Source organism: Rattus rattus, chromosome 7, assembly GCF_011064425.1.
Source record: "Rattus rattus isolate New Zealand chromosome 7, Rrattus_CSIRO_v1, whole genome shotgun sequence".
Classification (NCBI taxonomy): domain Eukaryota; kingdom Metazoa; phylum Chordata; class Mammalia; order Rodentia; family Muridae; genus Rattus; species Rattus rattus.
The window spans coordinates 125,654,368-125,675,065 of record NC_046160.1 but is presented as its reverse complement, the minus strand read 5'-3'; the positions used below and the strand labels follow the sequence as shown (position 1 = coordinate 125,675,065).

Sequence of the window (20,698 nt, the reverse complement as noted above, 5' to 3'; positions counted from 1 at the left end):
TGTGTGTTGGCTACTTTGCTTTTGCTGAGGAAACTCCATCTTGTGCTTAATCCAGAAGTGGCCTGGAGCGCAAGGTGGAAATTTGGAGGTTGGCTCGGTCCTCTCTTTGTTGGTGATCCTGGCTCAGTCCTTGGCACTGCAGCCAGGCTCGGTTTGGGCTCTGTTATTTCCAACCTGGAAGCGGTGGTTTCCTCGTCGCTAAGATGGAGTTCAGGAGACCCCTCCCCCCTCCCCTCGTATCGACTGCCGTAAGGACGCAGGTGACTCTGAGTGTGGCAGTACCTGCGAGGCACTTATGGATGGCACTGTCTACCCTCCTCTCTTTGGACTCAGTTTCCCCTGTTGTGAAAGAAAGGGGGTAGGCCCTCTTTTTCATGAGCCTGTTCCCCATTTTTACCTGACCCTCAGGTTGTGGGAAATCTGTCTGAGTTCTAATCCCTCAGGGAAGCAGCGGGCATTCTTTTTTGGTACACTGTTTGGTTCTACCTGGACAACTATTCTGTCTACCTGAAGAACACATGTGGAGCCTCTGCCCCGAGTACCACCAGTGCCCCTCAGTGGGACGTTCCCACCTGGTGACTTTGCTGTATGTCCTTCCTGGCTATACCACGACATGCTAGAGTCTCCCAGGCGGTGTGCAAACCAAAGCCTCTCCTTCTGGGGAATGTGAGAGCCTCCCTCTGCTGTGCTCCCCTAATGAGACAGCAAGACGAGCTTGCTTTTAGAATTCATGCAGATGAGGGTTCGAGGCTTGCCTTTTGACTGTGGGCCTTATTTTCCTCTTTGGTCAACGGGGAGTGGATAATCCTAGCAGGTCTTGTGTGATGATGGAGAGAGAGGGGCTCCAGAAGAGCTTTGGCAGGAGACCGTCTCTTGTGGGGGCGTCCCTCCGGCTGTGCAGCATTTTCAAATAGGCAGGCAGATGGAGAGATGTGAAGCCAGTCCCCGTGGTGTTTGGGTCATGAAGCTCTCAGGACATGGGAGTGGGGGGTGGGGTGGGGGGAGATTGCATGGTATCCTCTTAGGAGGTGGTACAGAGTATGGACCAGGACCTCGAGTCACCTAGAGTCACTCAGAGTCACTGCAAGGCCAGCTCCACCACACGCCACGTTTGGGCTCCAGTTTATCCTCCTGTACACTGGGAGAAACTGGACAATCTGAAACCCCCTACAGGCACAGGAGGGGCAGTAGGGAAAATCTGTGGGCCAGCTTGGCCTCGGCTTGACTTTCTGGTCCTAGTGGGAATCAGGCATGAAAATACCAGCATAGCTAGGCCTGGGGCAGGCAGACAAGGTCTGCACAACACCTCCACCTTTAAGGCAAAAAGGGTGCTGGTCCCTTGTCTGTGTTGCCAGACATTCCGCTTGGGATGGATTTCAGAAGTGTGGGGATGCCTGGCGTCTGCAGTGCACAGCAGCCTTTGAGGGGTAGCTAGTCCCTACTTGACTTTCATCCACTGACCCAGCCTCAAAATCTTCATTTTATGTTGAAGGTCTTTCCCAATGAGAGCCTACGGATCACTGTGGGGAAGTTTGCTTAAGAAAGCGACGAAATGTGATTTTTCAAAAGGCGGTTAATCTCCTCGCAGCTTCGTCCTTATCCCTCAGCTTCCCCTGTACACCCCCCCTCCCCCTGTTTCCTCCCCTCATACTGTTAATGGCCCACAGTATTTTTATTTTATGCGTGGCGGGAGATATCCTTGGTCTGTCTGTCCAGTGGCGATGCAAGAGGAGCAAGAGGAGGGGTGGGTTTCTTCATTCTAGAAGAAACTATGATGTAAAATAAGCCTTTTAGAAGTCTAAAGAGATGTGTCTGCTCCAAGCATTTGAAATGTTATTCTAATCAAAGGCACAAAGCATTCTGCACGCCGTGTCACCGGCCACTGACCATTCCTCCTCCTCTTAAAACCCATCCTACCCTTCCTCTCCACCCTGGAGTCTCCTGGTCCTTCCCTACTCGGGTACCAACTTTTCTTCTTCTTCTTTCTTTCTTTTTCTTTTTTTTGTTTAATAGAAAGAAAAGATTAAAGAATAAAACATCAGTGGCTCAAATGTATAACGTAATTTAATATGGCGAGAGCATTAATTATTTTAGCTTAATTGAATTCTGAGGACCCTGCAGTCCTTGTAGCTTGGTAGACAAGGCCTGTTTATTATTTCTCTGTAGATTAACAGTAAAGGAAACCCAGATAACTTTCAGTTATTTATTGTAAAATAAATGTTGTCAATTCATGTGTAAAGCAAGCTGCTCAGAGATAATTGAGCCTTTATATTTTAAGAGGGGGAGCTAGGAATCACGGACTCTTCTCCCCCCAGGCTTCCGGAAATCCTTACAGATGCTTGCTGTCCAGGCCCCCCTGGCACGCTGGCCTCCATGGGACCCCTGCTCCTGCCTCCCGGCTGTGGCTTCAGGGTCCCTTCCCAGTTGCTCCAGGCCTTGCTGCCATCTCCACTGGCCTTGCCGGTCCCTGCCAGTGGCCGGTGAGCAGGTGGCTGCTGATTCTTGGGACTCTGCTCCTAGCTGGCCATTGTGGCTGAGTCCACGGTGGGGTGGCTGTGGCAGTGACATGTTCTGAAGCCTGCCGCCTTCACTTTGTTCCAGCAGCCTTCCTTTCCTCTCAGCCAGACACTTCTAGAAGCAGGGCCCCAGAGACGGAGGGAGGTGTTGTTCTGTAAGTAGGTGAGATTCCCCCTGTCCTTAACTGCGTCTCCAAGGTGAGAGCTGAGTTGGGACTTGACCAGTCATCCAGTCAGAGTGTGGACTCTGTCCCTACGCTTTCCTTGGCGAGGTCTTTCTGGAGATAGTCATAGTTTGTGAACTTTCCGTTGTTTTAAACGACAGAGCGGTGGTTCTCTCCTAATGCTGCAACCCTTTAATACAGTCCCTCACATTGTGGTGACCCCGGCTGTGAAATCATTTTGGTTGCTACTTCATAGCTGTACTTTTGCCACTGTTGTGTAAAGTAACTGTGTTTCCCTGGTGTTCTCAGGCGATCCCTGTGGAAAGATTGTAGACCCCAAGGAGGTTGTGACCCACAGTTTGAGAAGCACCGTGGTAGAGGATTAGGAATGTATGGAAAAGATTTTTATAAAGCTCAGCTTCTAGAGGACATTCATTCATTCATTTATTCACTGAACACCTATGCTGTTTCCCTGGGGAGGAATTCATTCATTCATTCATTCATTCACTGAACACCTATGCCGTTTCCCTGGGGAGGACACTCATTCATTCATTCATTCATTCATCCATCCATCCATTCACTGAACACCTATGCTGTTTCCCTGGGGAGGACATTCATTCATTCACTGAACACCTATGCTGTTTCCCTGGGGAGGACATTCATTCATTCATTCATCCATCCATTCACTGAACACCTATGCTGTTTCCCTGGGGAGGGTGTCTCTCACAGGGAATGTTATCCTTGATGTTGGCTGTTGGTGGGACCTTCTTGCTGCTCCCCTGCTACGGAAGAGGAGGTTCCTGGTAGCTGGTTTCAAGGCTTGCCTAGGGACGGGGTGATTAGAATTAAAGCTCATGGCTGGAGACTCAAGAATGTAAGGGGTGCCTATGATGACACCCGCTCATGGAGGTGCTGTGTGTGTCCCTCGTGACTCCTTCCTGTGGCCTCTCCCTGCCTCTGTTAGGAACTCCGCTCAGGCACTAGGTCCGCTCTCCTAAACTGACCTGGGTCAGGGATGAGGAGATAACAGCATTTGCTGAGGGATTGTCTAGGGGAGTGACAGAGGACGGGGTTCACTCGTCTGGGGTCTGAGGCTGGGTGGGAAAGGCAGGACATAAAGCTGCTCTACTCAGGCAGCTCCTCATCTGTGAGTGCAGCCAAGGATGACTGCAGCCTTCACGTGGCTTCCTGGTGAAGGGGAGAGCACCGGCATGGTGCACACGTGCAGTGCACATATTGCCCCCCACCCCACCCACACAACCCCAATCGCCTGAGGTCTTCCTTCCACCATAGCAATCCTTAGGTCTTCCACCATAGTAATCTGCCTTCCAGCCCTACACTTTTTCTTTGCTTTAGGAATGGCTCCCCGAGAGAGCTGTGACAGCATCAACTGGGTTCTGAGACTCACACACCAGATACAATGGCAGGGGGGAGACGGGTGAGGGTTCTCATCCACCCCTCTGTCTAGTGTCACGTTGTGACACTCATGCAGCACCTCACCCTGCAAAGGGGATGGGGGCCATGGTGTCCCCTGGGCTGAATCCAGGCACCTTTCTGGTCTGAGGGTGAATCACTATTTTCCCAGCCTCAGTTTCCTCCTGCGCCTGCTCTTTAGCGTCCTGCAGAGGATGGAGTGATATAGCACATAGGGCAGGTCAAGTCAGAGACAGACTGGGGTGGGGTGGGGGAGCACAGGGGAGCGTGGGCCAGGCTTAGCAGTAATGGGAATCCTACTCTCTCAGTCTTGGAGCGGAGTCCGGCTCTCACGTGGATTCTTCGTTCTCCTTAGAAATTCCTTAGATGGCCTCCAAAGGAAATTTGCTTTTTCCTGTTATCACCTTGTCCACACCCAAAAGGAGGCCCAGCAGGGAAGAGTCTGCTGTCTCAGCTGTCTTCCTTCTCTCTCAATGAAGAAAAAAACAGAATAAAAAGAGGACATGGCTGATCCCAAGGGGCTTATTATAGATATGAGAGAGAAAACACGCAGAGATAGAGACATCTGGGAGAGTCTAGAGAGAACCTGACTAGACCAAGGCAGGCTATGAAGAGAGAGAGGGACCATCAACCAAGAAGGGCAGCCTGGGCCAAGAGACTGGCATAGCCAGTATTTTGGGGCCAGAGAAGCCGGGGGAGGAGAAGGCCCAGTCCAGACCCTGGATAGGAGAAGTTTAGGGTAAGGCGATACAAGCCAGCAGAACCCTATAACGGTAGGGACTGAGGGATGCTGGGAGAACCTGGCGTCCAGAGTCTACTTTGATAGGTTGCAGGCATCTCAGCCAGTTGTCCTGGGTTTGAGACCTAACGCTCCGCTAACCTCAGATGTCAGGTTTCCGAAATATGAGATTTAGGGTAGTAGTGACAGGAGGTGGCAGACCCCCAGTTTGGAGGCGACAGGTGGCTATCACTGTGCTGTGTGTGCCTGATGCCCATGTGTGTCTTCGTTAGAAGCCCGAGCAGGGGCCCAGGATGAGCCTGGATAGCCCTTGTATAGACAGGGCTTGGTTCATGGTCTCAGAAACTCACTGCCCTGGAGTTTCTGAACGGGGTCCTGGTGAGCCCCACAATTTACACGCTGCTCTGAGGATACTCTGCTGCAGGCTGTACAGAAAACTCATCGTGAAAAACGAAGACGTTACTTGGGATATTCGGGAAAGAAAATATAAGTGGCTTGTGCTGGGAACTGGAGATAACCCCACTTGCAGGACGCCTCAGAACGCTTGCATTTGATCTGTGTGGAGTTTGTTATTTCCCTTCCAAATTAAGACGGGCTAAATCCATGTATGCCGTGGAGTGGATTATCTCTTTCTTACTGTTAAATAGGGACAACTAATTATTAGTTCTGTCTGCTCATACTCTTCCCGTCCGAGGGACAGAACCCAGGGTGAAGGTTGGGGGTTGGGTGCTGGTGGCCTGACTTCGGGGCTCCGGATGGGATGTCTACTGGGTGGTCCAGACAGAGGTCATGGCCTGGCTCTTCTCCTCCGTGTGCTTTCTGGGTTCCCTGGCTTAAATGTCCAACCTCCGAGGAGATATAGCTAATCCTATACTGAATTGGGCTTTGAACAGTTCTGTGAGACATTGAAGGACTTGCCACAGGCATACATCAAAGGGGATGAGACCCGGTTGGCCTGGCTCGCCTGGGTAGATGTCTTTAGGGAGAGGGAAGTCTGTCTTTTGGCTGGCAGACCTGGTAGGCAGCAGACAGTACCTCTGTACTCCATCTGGGGTGACATTTGAATCCCATGCCGAAGTCTGGATGTAGCCAAAATTCCTCAGGCCCCTAAAACTTGACCCTTGCCTGTGAAGGCTTTGGAGAGAGACAGGTGGCAGCTGAGGGAGCTGTGAGGTGTGAATTTCCATGGGACTAGGCTGGAAATGTTTTTTTTTTTTTTTTTTTTTGCTTGTTTGTTTGTTTGAACTTTATTCATGACAACATTTTATTTCTGTTTTATACTCATTGTTGAAGTTATTTTCCGCCCCACAAATCATTTGTTTTATTTTGTGGAACTGAGGGTTTGAGCAAATCTAGACGCCTCCGGGAGTCTCGGCCCCCCTGTACCACTGGATGATCTGCGCCGCCTTCCGGGATGGACGGTTTACTGTGAATTTTATTTGATACTGCATGTCTGTACACCCAGCCCCTAGACCAGGAGCTGTTGTTTCAGGACCAGAGGTGACACTGGGAGAGCAGGCAGGGCTACCACAGGCTTGGTCGTTTGTCTGAACTTAGCTCTTGTGATCCCGAGTCAGGACAGACTGCCCCCGGGGCCACTTGTCTCCCACGAAGGGTCCCATTTCACCTGTGACAGCTCGTGAGCTGTAAGAACCAGAGCTGTGACAGGCACAGCCTCAGTTCTGAGCAGCGGTCCAACATTTTACTGGATTGTGCAAGCATCGGGCTGTTAGAAGGGTAGTCCCCCCTCCCCCTTTAGGTGGGCATCTTTGTCTGCTGGATGGCCCGTGCATACTGGCCCAGTCTTAGAGAAGCGTTTGAGGAAGGAAGAGAGGGAAGAGAGAAAGAGAAACTTGGCTGTAGGGAGAATTTAATCCCACTCAGTCTGTTATTGTTTTTGTTTGTCTGTCTGTCAGTAGTTAGCAGTTGACTAGAGTATGATTCTATCTATCTATCTATCTATCTATCTATCTATCTGTCTGTCTGTCTGTCTGTCTGTCTGTCTGTCTGTCTGTCTATTTATCTGTCTATCTATCTATCTATTGATAGTATGTGATAGGGTTTGTTGATGGCAGTGTTGTTAGTCTTATACAAAACTGATGTGTGTGTGTGTGTGTGTGTGTGTGTGTGTGTTTGCCCATGACTGTGCAAACAGGACAGCCTGGCCACTCCTCCCGTCCCCCTGGGTTATCTTTCCACTGAAGGTTGAGGCTACTGTTGCTGGATTTTTAATTTAACGCATGCCTGTCGAGTGTGTGCTGTGTAGCACTATTTCCAAGGACCTTGTAAAGATTAAGCCTCCATTAAATCCTGTAAACATGTGCAGCAGGAGTTAACTGGAACCCCCCTCTACCTAGGACGGGGGAAGCAAGCAGAGATGCGGTCCTCCTTGACTCTTGGTTCTGCGTGTTATCTCTGTCCTCTAAACACTGTAACTCAGCCACTGCTTTCGTTTTTGCAGGAGAGGCAGCATAGCCAGGGTAGGGCCTAAGTCTGTGGGTGGTTCACTGAAGCCTGGCTTCTGATCCCTGCCCCGGAAGGAGTCCTCACTGGGTCATCTTCTCCTGCGGGACCCAGTGGGTCTTAACTAAGTTAGGTAACAGACAGGCTTTTTGCTCCTAGCTGGGCCATGGGTGCTGTCTACTGGAGGCCGTTCAGAGAGGAAGTGGGGCCTGGAGGACAGTGGCCTCACCTGTTCTATACTTATCAGTGGTTATGTGTCCACTGCTGCCTGTGTTGCCCCAACTGATCAGAACCATCAGGTGAGGTCCAGGGAGAGGAGGGTCAAACTGATGGCAGGGATCTGAGACCTGGAAGGAGTATTCTTGTTGTGTGACCTTGATTAGGCCCATTCCCTCTCTGGCCCCCCACCTTCTAAGCTAAAATGTGAGAAGGGGTGTTAGTATTATATGGGGGGGGTGGTGTTTCATAAACAGAGTCTTGGATCCCCAGTCCTGGGGAGGGAAAGGTTAGACCTCCTGGTAAGCCTCAGACCTGGGGTGGCATCTGTGGCTTCCCACGCAGAATACCTGGACCTGGACCCTACACTCCTGGATTAGACCCATGGTAAACTATTTAGATGTGCCTCCCAGCCAGGGCAAACCTCCAGTCTAAAACAGCCATACCTAAGGATTTGTCAACAGAGCTGTCATCTGGAGGCTAGAGCCAGGGGCCGGTTTCCATGACTTTCAGGTTGTCAGCATGACCTTACAGGGACAGGGCAACTGCAGGTGTAGGGATCAACCCTTAAATGCAGAGCCATTTAAATGACTGTAGCCCCAGTGCCTGGGTTACACCCCAGTGATGACACACTAGTTAGCGACCAGGAAGAATAAACCTGGTTTCCCTCGAACTGTCTGAGTGGTTTCCTTTCAGCTTTTCCAAGACAGACCAGATTTCTATAGAGGGTAGGGGTCCAGTTAGAGATGGCCCTTGAGGTTATGGACCTCATAACCTCACCCTGAGTTTAGGGTGCTGGGAAGGGTCTGGATCCTTCTCCCTTAAAAAGAAATAGAAGTGGCCCTCCCTTAACTCTTTCCCACCTCATAGCTGGAAAGCCAGTCGCAGGGTCCTAGACCAGAGCTGAGTTCTTTCTTCGGAGTCGGAGCTGGGTCTGCCCCACCCCCACCCGAGTTCAAAGCGAGCCAATTAAGGGACCCAAACAGTGCGGTCTTCCCTGCATCATTGGCTTGTAAAACTTTCCCTGCAAACCAGGCGACTTTATTCGCTGGGAAGGGGGAAAATGGCATGTAATTTTCCTGACCTGGCCTTTGCTTTGGGGAAAAAAGTGATTTTCGTAAACAGAGTCTGTCGAATCGCAAAGGAGGTCGGGGTCTGTATACTGCAGTGCAGGGGTCTGGAAAGTGGCCCTTGGTTGTGGTAGTGGTCCCAAAGATTTCGGGGTGCTTTTGAGGCCTAAGAGGGTCATTTGGGGTGGGGATGGACATCAAAATCTTCTCCATTCTGACCTTGAACCTCCTCAGGCTCTTGCCACAAGGCACCACTAACGCAATTTCCCTTGCGCCTGGAACCTGCAGCTTGAGAGACTCATCTCCTTTCCCGCCTCTGGCCGCAGCAGCCCTTCCCCCACCCGGCCTCTGGTCCTTCCTAGACTCCAAGAAGAGGGGACTGGGACTGTGCTCCTTGGCTTGATCCACGTGGTATGCATCTTCAGACTGTCGTCTTGGAGGGCACTTGGAAGTTTGGGTCCACTGACACCAGATCACTCAGCAGGAGAACACAATGGCCTCCCTTGGAGCCGGCTGCGCAGTGCTCTAGACGGGCACACGGCACACCTACACCTTGGTGTCTACACCCGGGCCTCCCTGGCTGCTGGTGACCGTCCCCCGGCCCTGCTGAGTTGGCTGGGGACCTCCGCTGAGCAGCTTTCTTTCGGGCCTTGGGACTCTCCAGGTCCTCCTCCGGCCATTCCTGCTCGCCCTCCTCGCCGTGCACGTTGATTGCACCCTGGGCGGGAGGAGAGCGGGTCCGGGGCCATGCATAATTCCCGGGCTTAATGGAGCAGCTGCCCGCGCCGGGCGGGAGCAGGCACAGCTGACCCTGTAGCCGTCTGGCCTCGCGGGGCAGGCGCGTTCCTTTCTTCCTTGTCCGCTTCGGCCCAGGTCGGAGGAAGGGGTGGGGGCTGGGCGAGCCTAAAGGCCACTCCTAGGGGGAGGATTCGTCCTTCGAGCTTCCATTCTTGCAACTTTTTGCTTTGGGTTTGGGGGATGGGGTAGGGGGCCATTGAGTCGTAGCCGCTCGGACCCGCTCCTGCAGGAGTTGCAGTGCGGGTTTCCACAGAGCGCGCCAAAGTCCTAGACTTTTTTTTTCCTTCTTCTTTTATGTGCCCCTTGCTCCACCCCCACCTCCACTCCGGCACCTTGGCGGCCCCTAGTCCAGCCGCAGTCCAGCAAGCACACCGCTGGCTCAATGCCAGCCCCTTTCCCGGGCTGCAGGAGAGGGATGGAGGCGGGGACCAAGGTCAAGGGCGGGAAGGCCGCCCGCCTTGGGGCCCTTTGTGCACTGGCTGCCCTTCCCCCACCGCTCGCCCTCCTCTGCCCACCGTGCGGGCGCCAAGTCGAGTGACCCCTGGCCAGAGGGATTGTATTTCAGAAGCTCCTGGAAGCTGCCAGTGGCCTCTTCCCCGAAAGCCGTCACCGGGAGGGGCAGACCTCACAGCCCTTGTGACTTTTGTCCTGGCTCCTGGGGCCGCCCGGGGAACCCCCCCTCACCTTTGCCGCTATCGCTCAGATGGGATCTTAAGCTCACCTTGGCCTAAGGATCCAGGTGAGACCGGAAGACAGGGGCCTAAGTTCCCTCCTGCAAGCTTGAGTTCCTGCGGGGCAGGCTTTCCCCACAGTGGGAGAGCAGGACCTGCTGTTTCAGAGGGGAATCTTGGGGCTGTGACCTGGAAACACTCGGGGACAAAAGTTTTCTCAATTGTGCTGTAATGGAACCCGTCACCGGATTCGGGGGAGGGAAGGCATGGAATTATTAGGAATGGAGTTAGCCCCCTCCTCAACCTTTGCTACTTCTCTTATCAAACCCCTAGAGAGAATTTGTATGCAAATGCCACCTAGCTAGATAAATTCCGGTCCTTTATCTTAAAAATCCGGCCTCACAGTTGAAGCTCTCCAGGAGCTGGAAAACAGTGGTGAAACATTTCTTCGGAGCTGGTACTCAAAAAAACGTGTTGCTTGCCTGTGGAAGATGAGGCGGTTACCTTACCTGAGACGTCGTTTGCAACATAGGATTGGTCCCAATTCTCTGCTCTCTATTACTCAGAAATAAGTCTGAGGTAGACTGAATCAATTCGTTCATGTGTACTTAAGGTTTGGGCTTGACTGGGCTGCGCCTTCTGCCCTCTCTGGGTCCTGTGTCAACAATGCCTTCCTGGCATTTTGAGAGAAAGTTGATCCTCAAAAGGGGGAAAAAACGCAACAAAAAAACAAAACGCACAAGTTTAGCTAATCCAAACTTGGAGCAACTGGCTTTTCTGGTGGAGTCTGAAGGTACTTGTCAATTTATTTGTTGAAAAGCCTTGGGGAGCAGTAAGTCGTTCCCTGGAACGGAAACCCGCCAATCCTGGATAGGAAGGGTTTCTCTCTGCCCGAACTTGCTCCTGGATTTCTCAGACGTCCATTTATGACAGTTCCAACAAGACAGAAACTGTCTTTGGATATCTGTAAATATGGTTAAAGATCACAACCGTGCCTTCAGAATGGGCCGAGAGGAAAAGACCAGTTCTGTGTCTGATTAATATTTATGTACCTGGGTTCCTTTACAGAATGAAAGATGAAACGCTGTGTGTGTGTGTGTGTGTGTGTGTGTGTGTGTGTGTTTGTACACACATATCCCAGCTCTTCACAGTCAAGGGAGATGAGCATTCGGTGTCTCTGGAGGCTGTGTGTGAGAGGAGGGCTCACTGTTCATGCTTAATGGCCACCACCTCAAGGAGAAGGCCAGTTTAGCACTAGTCCTTTCCTCACTGATAATTTTAAAAATTATACATGGCCCCATTCCCTGCCCCCCACGATTTGAGTTAAGGCTTAAGACTTCTCAGTGGAAGGTTTTCTTCTAGGGCTGGACTCCCCCTCAGCCCCAGGTGCCATCCTCCGGGGTAAGGGCGTGTGGATCCTTCACGACTCGGTGCTTGTCAGAGTGACAAAGTGCTGGCCGGCTGTGTGGGGCTGAGCCCTGAGCTGTGTCCTCGGGGCACAGGTGGCTTTGCCTGGGCCTGGCTTTGTTCAGGAGCGGTGTGTGGGAGGTGTGCATGGAAATGGGGCTCTGGGTCAGCTGCATCTCCTGGCCATTCAGCCACTGGGGTGGGTAGCAGCGGAAGAAGCCTCCCAGAAGCATCTTCCCGTTGGCTGCTCGGAGAAATCTCCATGTTCTTGTAGGGTTTCCTACCACGCTGCTCCCCTTGACGGCACCTGAACCCCGCTTAGGCATTTGATAAATATTTGTTGCTTTTGGAGCATCAGGTGCCGCCTCAGGGCTTAGGCACTGGGGGTGGAGATTGGATCCTTGGCACACAGCCTGGGCTGTCCAGGGCCAGCCAGTCCCTCATCTGTAGAATGGGGATGCGTCTTTTTTTTTTTTTTTTTTTTTTTTTTTTTGTTTTTTAATCTACCAGTCCGCATCTATAGAGGAGCACAAGCCAGTGGAGAGAAGCGGCTGATTTCATAGGCGTCACACCATTGGGAGAAACTGTTATTGTTTGGGCCCTGGGGGCGGGGTGACTAATTTGCAAAGAGGAAAGGGATCCTATAGCTGCTTGTATAGGGTGTTGTTTTTAATGCAAAGAGGAAGCATTTAGGGGAGAGGCTTACGGCGGCATACCACAAGGAAACGCCCTTCCCCCCCTCCATTCGCTTCAGAGGCCCTTCTCTCTAGCTCCCCACCCCCAGCTTCTTATTTTTTGGGGGGAACGTGATGTGATTCATTAACTTAAAGCCCATTGGTGTTGTTGTAACCCTTGACCTGAACACAGGAGAACGTGTCCTCTCCCCTTTTGGTGGATGCTGGGTTCTGGCCGTGGAAGGTCAGGGAGCAATTTGGGGGTGAGGGTGTATGTTTGGGTGGGTGGGGGGATGGGATACACACTTGGGGGAAATGTATACAGCAGGCAGCCTTTAAATGCGTAGCCTTGCGCCCGTGCAGGTGAAAAGGAACTCGGATCTCGATTTCCTTTCTCTGCCTCCTCAAAGCTCTCAGAAATTAGCATCTGTACCCATCGAGCACGCAGCTGGCGGCTATGAAATGGTACCTTCCTTCACGAGGGAGAAGCAGACTTCCAGTGGCCTGCAGGGGGCCAGCACTTTACCTTTTTTGTTGTTGGCATTTTTTTTTTTTAAACCTCAAAGAGGCTTGTTTTCTTTTCCCTCTGCAAATACTGGGTGACCTGAATTCGAGTTCTAGTAATAATGATAACCTCTTGCTGGACCCAAAGCCTCCAGGCTCGTCCTGGCCTTTAGGTATACGGATACTGACCTTGCTGTGTATCTGAAGTGTTTGTCAGCTTGGCCTTGGGTTTGGGATGGTGTGTGTGTCTGTGTGTGTGTGTGTGTGCGTGTGTGTGTGCACCCTCAGAGCCCCCGTCCCACCCTCTGAACTGGGGGTGGGTGGCGGGATGGCAGAAAGGCTAGGTTTGAATTGTAGGGCAGGCTTGTAGCCAGGTGTGTGGCACCTGTAATTGAATTCAGACCTGAGTGAGTTCCTTGTGGGCATTTGAGGATGTGCGAGGGAGGTATCGAGGCTCACGGCTCTCGGTGGCCGCATCTGGGCTGGAAACATCACGGGACTCTATGGAGGCCAAATGGTGTGCGAGCAGCAGACCTCCTAGAAGCCCGTGCACTTCTGTCTGCAGGAGCAGGATCTTTCGTCAGTGGCAGCTCCTTAATTAACCCGCAGATTAGGGCTGCCTTCTCTTGACAAGCACGTATATTTTGGGGTATAATACTCTCGTTCCCCTCAAACCCCAACCGGAACCGCTCAGGAGCCTCCCCAGGGAGCCAGGGACTCTTCTCCCCCTCTCGTCTTCTCAGCTTTACCCTTCCTGTTCCCTCCTACCCACCCTTCCCTTAAACCCAAGTGGGCTTGTAGCTGAGTGGAGGACCGGCGTGTTACACACAGCTAAATAAATCATGTTTACGCTTGGCGTTCTTGGTAGTGAAAAAGCTGTTGGCTGTTTCCACTTCCTTATTTCTCAGCATTTGCTTCCTACCTGCTTTTGAGCCCATGCCCAGAAATAGTAGTTTTGTCAAATGAGGGGAGAATGCCAGCCAGCTTTTCCTCCTGCCAAGGAAGCTGCTGGATTTTGCAAAACAGAGTGACTTTTTTTTTTTTTTTTTTTTTTTAGTGACACTGATTTTTTCCCCCTCAAAGAAATCAGGGTGTAGAATAAGGGGTATTTAAAATGCACATGGAGAAAGGGAGGAGAAGAAAAAGCTTCCTAGCCACTTCTACTCAGGGCTTGTAGCAGGCAAGGTTAGAAAAGAGAGGTCTGGGTTTTTGTGTTGTTCTATTCTCCCAGGGCAGCAGGCACCCGGAGGAGGTGCAGAGGCCGATCTGAGCCGGGAGAGCTGAGTCAAACTCCTGGTTTTTTTTTTTTTTTTTTTTTTTTTTTTTCCTCCCAGGACTCCATTTTCTCAGATTGGGAGATACAGTGCAATGATATTTTTTTTCCCCCTTTCTTTCCTTTTGTTCAGTTTTGGGTCTGTTTGGTTCCGGAGGCTTCCAGAATGGCACTTGCTGCATTCTTCCTCTGAGGTACCAGTTAGGAATGTCACCCTGGGCCGGGGCGGGAGCTAGTCAGCACGCGGCTGGCAGTCACTGCTTCTGTACTGCGTGAGCTACGCAGGCCTCCCGCCTCTGCCTTTCACCCATGAGGTTGTTTGGGGGGCACGTGAAAAAAAGTCACTTTCGTGATGGGTCCTGTCTGCCAGGCAGAGGGCTTCCTGGGTAATCGAAGCCAAGCACAGGCTTGTGGGTTTTAAAAAAAAATGTAAAGGAACGATTTCAAAAACAAGTAAATGGCAGAGAAGCAGTCCACTCCTGGGGGAAGGTGAGACTGGTTTTTCTCTGGAAGGTCCTTGCAGCGATTCTGTCTATATGGTCAGGCACGTCAGCCGTGCTGTAAAGATGGTCAGGAAAAAAAAATTACGATAAAATCAAAGTGGGCATGCTACGCTCTTCCACGATTTCTAATGGAAACAGTTTGCAGTAAAGATGATATTTCCATTGAGACCGCACTGCCAGCACCTTTAATTACATTAAATAGCGGTATAGACCTCAGCTGAATGCAAACCCCCGGTACGTCTGCCGCCCTGAGCTTGCTAGATCGACTCGTAAGCACCCGTGCTGCCAGGGTTAATGGGACGACCACACCTTTATTAAATTAATCCCTCGAAGTGTTAATTTTTACATATTTTGTTGTGCACGGACCCCACATGACCTCTGGTGTGCTAGGAGATGAAAATAAATTCACGTTAAAAAAATTTAAAAAGGTGGCTGTCAGACTGCTTGGTCCCCCTTAAAAGGAAATGGGTGGTTTTTTTTTCTTTCACTTTTTGAAATTTTTATTTATTTATTTATTGCCATCACATGCTACTAGGCTGGAAAGCAGGCTCACGAGATGTGTATTAAATACCATCCACGTACAGAAAAGTGAGGTAAAGGGACGACTTGGTTGAGAGTAATTACAGGCCTGCTCAGTTCTTTAGTCAGTGACATTTCAGACCTAGCTCAGAAACAGGGAGACAGAAAGAGCCTGCCCTTATGTGAGGCAAAGCATCCGACCCCACATTCCGTGTCCGTTCAAAAGAGGTGCAGAGAGATGACAGTATGGGGGTCAGTTGGGTCTAGAGGGGAGCTGGACTAAAAAAATTAGGGTCGGGGAGATCGATTGCTTATAACTGACGCGTGCAACACAAACAGACCACGCCGGGAAGGGCGAGCGGGGATTCTCTTTATGGCTGATTATTCTCCCCCTTTGGACTTTCTCTTTACCAAGTTTACTTCTATTCCATCTGAAACAAGAAACCCTGTCACCCCAGAGGCTGGGAGTTCACTTCTGTCCTGGTGGAGTTTTAGGGTCCGGTCTGTAGAACGGTGTCTGTGCTGACTTGCCTCACCCGGCAGCCCCACTGTGTGCACCTTCAGTGCGCTCCATGCTCTGGGCCAGAGTCACCGTGCTAAACCCATGCGGGTCCTTTCTTTCGTTCCTCTTTTCCACTTGCACTCTTTCCTTTCAGACTTGCGTCTCCCCTCTCCTTATTCTCCGTGTTTTCCCCAAGCAGAAGCTAAGGTTGGAGCTCCTGGCGCCTCCTAATCGCAATGAACTCTAATCCTGAACTCGGCGGCTTCTAAACCTGTTTTGTGCAGGATCAGATTTTTGACGAGGGGAAAGTTCAGTGTTTTCGGGTCATTGGTGTCAGGCCCAGTGGCTGCTGTCAGGGAGGATAACGGAGTCCTTAGTTGGAAACTCCCAGGAGGCCCCAAATCTGACAATTCATTCCCTGCCTTATTTCCCTCTGGTCACGTGACTTGTTTTCACTATGGATTTCCCTGAGACTCCACCCCTTGAGCTGTAAAGGAAAGAAAGGCGGTGGGGGGGGCATATAAGGAGGGCAGGAGCGAGCTTGTCCTTGGAGTCTGGTCTTGAGTTTTATTTGTGAAAGGGCTGAAGGGTCCTGACCTGTAACTGTCAGGCTCTTCTGTCTTGGAGGGCACACAGCGTACGGAGCTGTTGGCTTCCATTGGTAGGCGGCATCTTCATGGGCTCTGAGCCCGTGCACACATGTGGTAAACTGTGCGAGTTTCTGTGTGAAGTTTCTGAAGTACTTGACTGACTAGGATTGGAGGGCGGGATCCGATAAGGGCAGGAGCACAGCAGTTTAACTAAAAGGCCTAAGGTGGGGAAACAGGAGCTTCCTTTCCTAGCCATTGGCTATTTTTATAGGTAAGATAAGAGACCCTGTCAGCCCCAGCTTTGTCCTGGCCCCTGTAGACTCCTTAAGCCTTAACCTGTCCATGTTTCTGACACAAATGTATGTGCATGTGTCTGGTGAGAGCTGGCGTCCTTAGCTTCTCTCTATCTGTCACAGATGTGCTTACCCATGTTTCTCTTAACTAGTTAAATGCATGGCCTCCTACTCCCGTGTCCCTAGGCCATGTCATTCCCAGAATCCTGGACCCTAGTTTGGTGGGCTAAGCCTGCCAAGATGACAGTTGAGGACCGCTATTTACCGCTCTGCACGCAGCAGCCTGAAGCTTTAGTGGCAGGTGAATTGAACTTGCGTTCCAGCCGTTCTAAGAGCTCCAGGCTCCCTCAAGAGAGGCAAAAGAAGAGGTTCTGGTTTCCAGTGTCCTCAGCAGGTGCTCACCTGGGGGTTGGAATCATGACGCTCTAAGGACTGACTGTCCAGCTCCCCTACCTCGCCCTGGGTAGATCTGAGGAGATGCTTCAGGGTCATCTGACACCTTAGTGACATGTGGACTGTCCTCCCTCTCCGCCTGGGGAGCCTTTGGAAGCTGTTGGAAGATTCTGGAACAGGTGGCGTAGCCTCACCTGTCTTTGGCTTTGGGTACGGAAAGGGGATCTACTCGCCCCAGGGGATTTCAGCAGCTCCTCCTCTTGAGGAGGATAGGAGTTGGCAGTCACTGAAACAAACGCTCCTGGACCTTGGGAAGCGGTGCTGCTGTAGATCAGCTTTGATTGCTGCATGCGCCTGCCAGAGAGGATGGTCTCTTTTCCAACACTGGCAGGAGGCGGAACTCAGGTTCTGGCGTGTTGTCGGAGGGCACCACCCTGCCTCTGCGTCCCTTAGCCCTTCCCTGGCATGCCTGTCAGGGAGTGAAAACTGTGATGGTCCTTGGCAGGTACAGGGACGCCAGATGAGGGAGGAGCTTGGGGGAAGGCAGCCTGGCTCAGGATCCAGAAGATGGGATGTTTTCTCCTAGGCTGCCCCTGAGCCTTTTCACGCCGGCTGCAGGAGAGATGTCCAGCTGCGCGCATGGGGCCGTGAGTGGTGTCCCCGTGTGGTCATTTCAGGAAGAGGTAGTAACAGTCATGTCAGGCTCCGTCCTGCCTGTGGTCCTTTGGGCTGTGGCCGGACCTTTTTTTCCCTGTTGCGGACACCCACAGAGGCCTTTTCTGAGTCCAGTCATAAGCAGTGGATGATGGAGAAGTAAGGCAATCTCTTTCATCTGCATCCAACATTCGGTCACCCCCAGCCACCTGTAAGGTCACCGACCCTTGAGCGGGCAGTCCAGAGAAAGGGCATTGTGGGTTTGGATGTTTGGTGTCTCCCGTGTGAAGACCTGGGAGGAACTCTTAAACACATCTGTGAGACCCCATTTTCCTCTTGTGGCAAAGGACACATTCCCCAGTGAGGACTGGAGATTCCACGATGGCCACTGAATGCTGCACGGCGTCCTGCTCAGACTGAGGATCTAGAAGTGAGAGTTGGGAGTTGGGGAGCCCTCAACCTCCTCACAGTTTTCTAGGTCAGGCAGTTGCCATCGGGCCGTGAGCTCTGCTAGCCTTCCCCTGGCTTGCTTTCTAGCTCTGCCTTGGAGGTCTGGCCTGGCTTTTAGGTCTTCATGGCAATAGTTAAGATTCATTAGAGTGGTAGATGGTCTCTCTTGCTTTTTTAATTATCATTGCATTTTATTTCTTACCGATGAAAGAACAAAAGAATCTACTTGTTGAGCTTTGCTCCCCAAGACCTGGGTCGCAAGGACAGTGAGTGACAGAGAGGTTTTTTAGGAAACCTTTCTGTTCCTCCTGACTCGACTGCCCCCCCACCCCCACACACAAATGGAGTGGGAGAGAGGCTAGTGATGCCAGGCCCAGACCTTGTCTGGGGAGTTACCCAGGCCCATCTCCATTAAGGTGGCACCCCACCCCTTTGAAATAGGCAATTGCCAAAATGGATGTCATTGGCTGCTAATTAGGTGAATTTTAACTGCAGGATCATTTTACCGGCTAATACCGTTATTATGTGCTTCCTTGCGAACCCGTGGCGCGGCCGTTACAGTGTGAGCTCAGCCCCAGCAGACATGGAGCAGGGTTGGTTGTTGAGGTTCTTCTGCGTGGCTGCTGGCTTCCTCCACTCCCACTTTCTGTGTTCACACCAGGGCCAGTGAGAGCAGACCCTGAGGTGCCCAGGCCGTGCGCGCCAGTGCCCCTCCTCTCCACGTGGCACGGTCCCCCAAGCTTTGGGCCTCTGGACCTGCCCAGTACCTGCATGTTATGGTTTGAACCTATCTACGTGGTACCACCGCAGGGAATCGCGCTCTGAGCAGGTTCTGGCTTTTCAAGTCTAATCTGCCTTCACCTCCATCTTCTCTCTCTCTCTACCAAACCGGAAAAAGAATCTTAATTTCCTGTCGAGCTGGGAGGAGGCGGGCTACAGTCAGGATAATGATTCTTAAATATGAGCAATGCGTCTGGTTACATGTTATTTTTCCTCTACCCTCTTAATACACGGCACTTTTTTTTTTCTTTATCGTCCTTAAGACAAAGTAGCTGGCAAAATATTTAAGTGATCAGAAACAAATGTTTTTATTTGCCTGCGTGCGAATTGGGTTATCTGCCTATCTTGTTTACGAAATTCGGGGCTGCCATCCTGCACAGTATGCTCGCCTCTCGAATCTTCCCCAGTCCCTATTTCCATATTTTCTGCGTGCTTGTTCTGTGTTAATCACTTGGCAAGCGCTTATTTGAATATTAAAAATTTCTTTAATCATCAAACGCAGGAGCACAGTCTCATGAATATTCATATTCTCCCCCCCTCCTCAGACTGGATTCTAGTTCATTACCCTGCAGTAAAAGCCAAACAGCCATCAATCGCTCTCATTACTGGCTCTGGCGTTTTGATTGGCTGCCTGCTGCCCATAGACCTTTTTTTTTCTTTTTTTTTTTTTTTAAATTTCCCTTCTCCTATGAGCTGTCTTATACCTGCCAACAACTTAAAAAAAAAAAATCAACAATGCAAGAATAAATTTCTCTGGCTGAAAACAACTTAGTGAACTTGTCAAACAGCCCTTGTAGCTTGCTGGGCCCTCCCAGGACCCTGGGACCACAAATCTCCCTCCTCAGTCCTTCTGGTCCACCCTAGTCTCACCAAAAAACAAAACAAAACAAAACAAAAAAAACACCCCAACAAAACAAAACAGCCCCAAAACAGGGGAAAAGAGGGGGGTAGAGAAGAGATAGAATTAAATAAATAAATAAAAAAAAGAGAAACTTGAGCTCAGAGAGATGAATATTTGTCAAGAGAGTTGACGTAAGTTTCATTTGCATAATGACTTTGTACTTCTGCATTAATAAAATTTGCATATGAAGCCATGTTAATTACTCCTGATCATGCTTTTTGCATTCATGCATAGTAATTTTCTCCGACTTGTGAGAATTAATGTCTTGGCACGAGGGGGGGGGAAGGGGCGCGGGGACTGTCAGGTTCCCTCGCCAGAGTCCCTCGCTCACACGCGCTGGCGTGGCTGTCTGTCTCCTTCTTTGATCTCTGACTCATTTTTGAACTATCAGTAGGAGTTCTCGCCTTAAAAAAAATATATCCGTTGAAAGGCACCAGTAGGGAGAAAAATAGACTTCTGTACGGTGTGTGCCAGGGTGCCTCTTGGGCCAGGAACACGGGATCTGCCACCTCCCGGCTGCAGAGTGGCAGCCCCAGGATGCTGCACCAGGAAGGCTGCACGGGAGGGCTTGGTTCCCTCAACAGGGGCTGGGCGGTTCCAGGCATTTTTTGTGTCTACACGCTCCTGATGGTGGGCGTGTTGCTGCTTAGTGCGCATGTGCAGGGCATGGAGCCCAGCATCTGCAGGGACTGCTCGAAAAGGAGGTGGGCTTCAGGCTCCCTCCAAGTGCCTCACCCTAGGAAGGCATCAACAGTGATCTTGTCCTCTGTTTGGACTTCAGCCATCATACCCGAGGCCGGTTTTGGAGACTTTTTGGATATTCCTTCGTACGAGGCTCAACAACCAAGAAGTCAGTCTGACCTTGACTTCGGAGCCTCGTTTTCACGTTTTTTTTTTTTTTTTGAGAGGGGCAATATATCCCCGCCCCATAGGAATGTTTTATGCTTGCATAGCAAAATACACGTATCATTTTATTTATTTCTTTCGCCCTAATTAAAATGTACTTTTATGATAAAAATCGAGGCAGCCAGGGTTTCATTAATCCGCTCGAGATCCTACAAGAAGCTGCGATGGTGCCTGCATCCTTCCCCCAAGTACCTTGATACATATGGGTCTGTTTGGACTGGCTTAGACTGCGAAAGGACCCCCCCCCCCAGAGAGCTTTTTAAAGAAGTGTTCTGAAG

General features: G+C 51.0%; 1 protein-coding gene across 1 annotated transcript in view; it reads left to right on the top strand.

Annotated features, from left to right (window-relative positions):
• The window catches only part of Bcl11b (BAF chromatin remodeling complex subunit BCL11B), a 115,872-nt gene that overhangs the window by 15,294 nt on the left and 79,880 nt on the right, over positions 1 to 20,698 (top strand).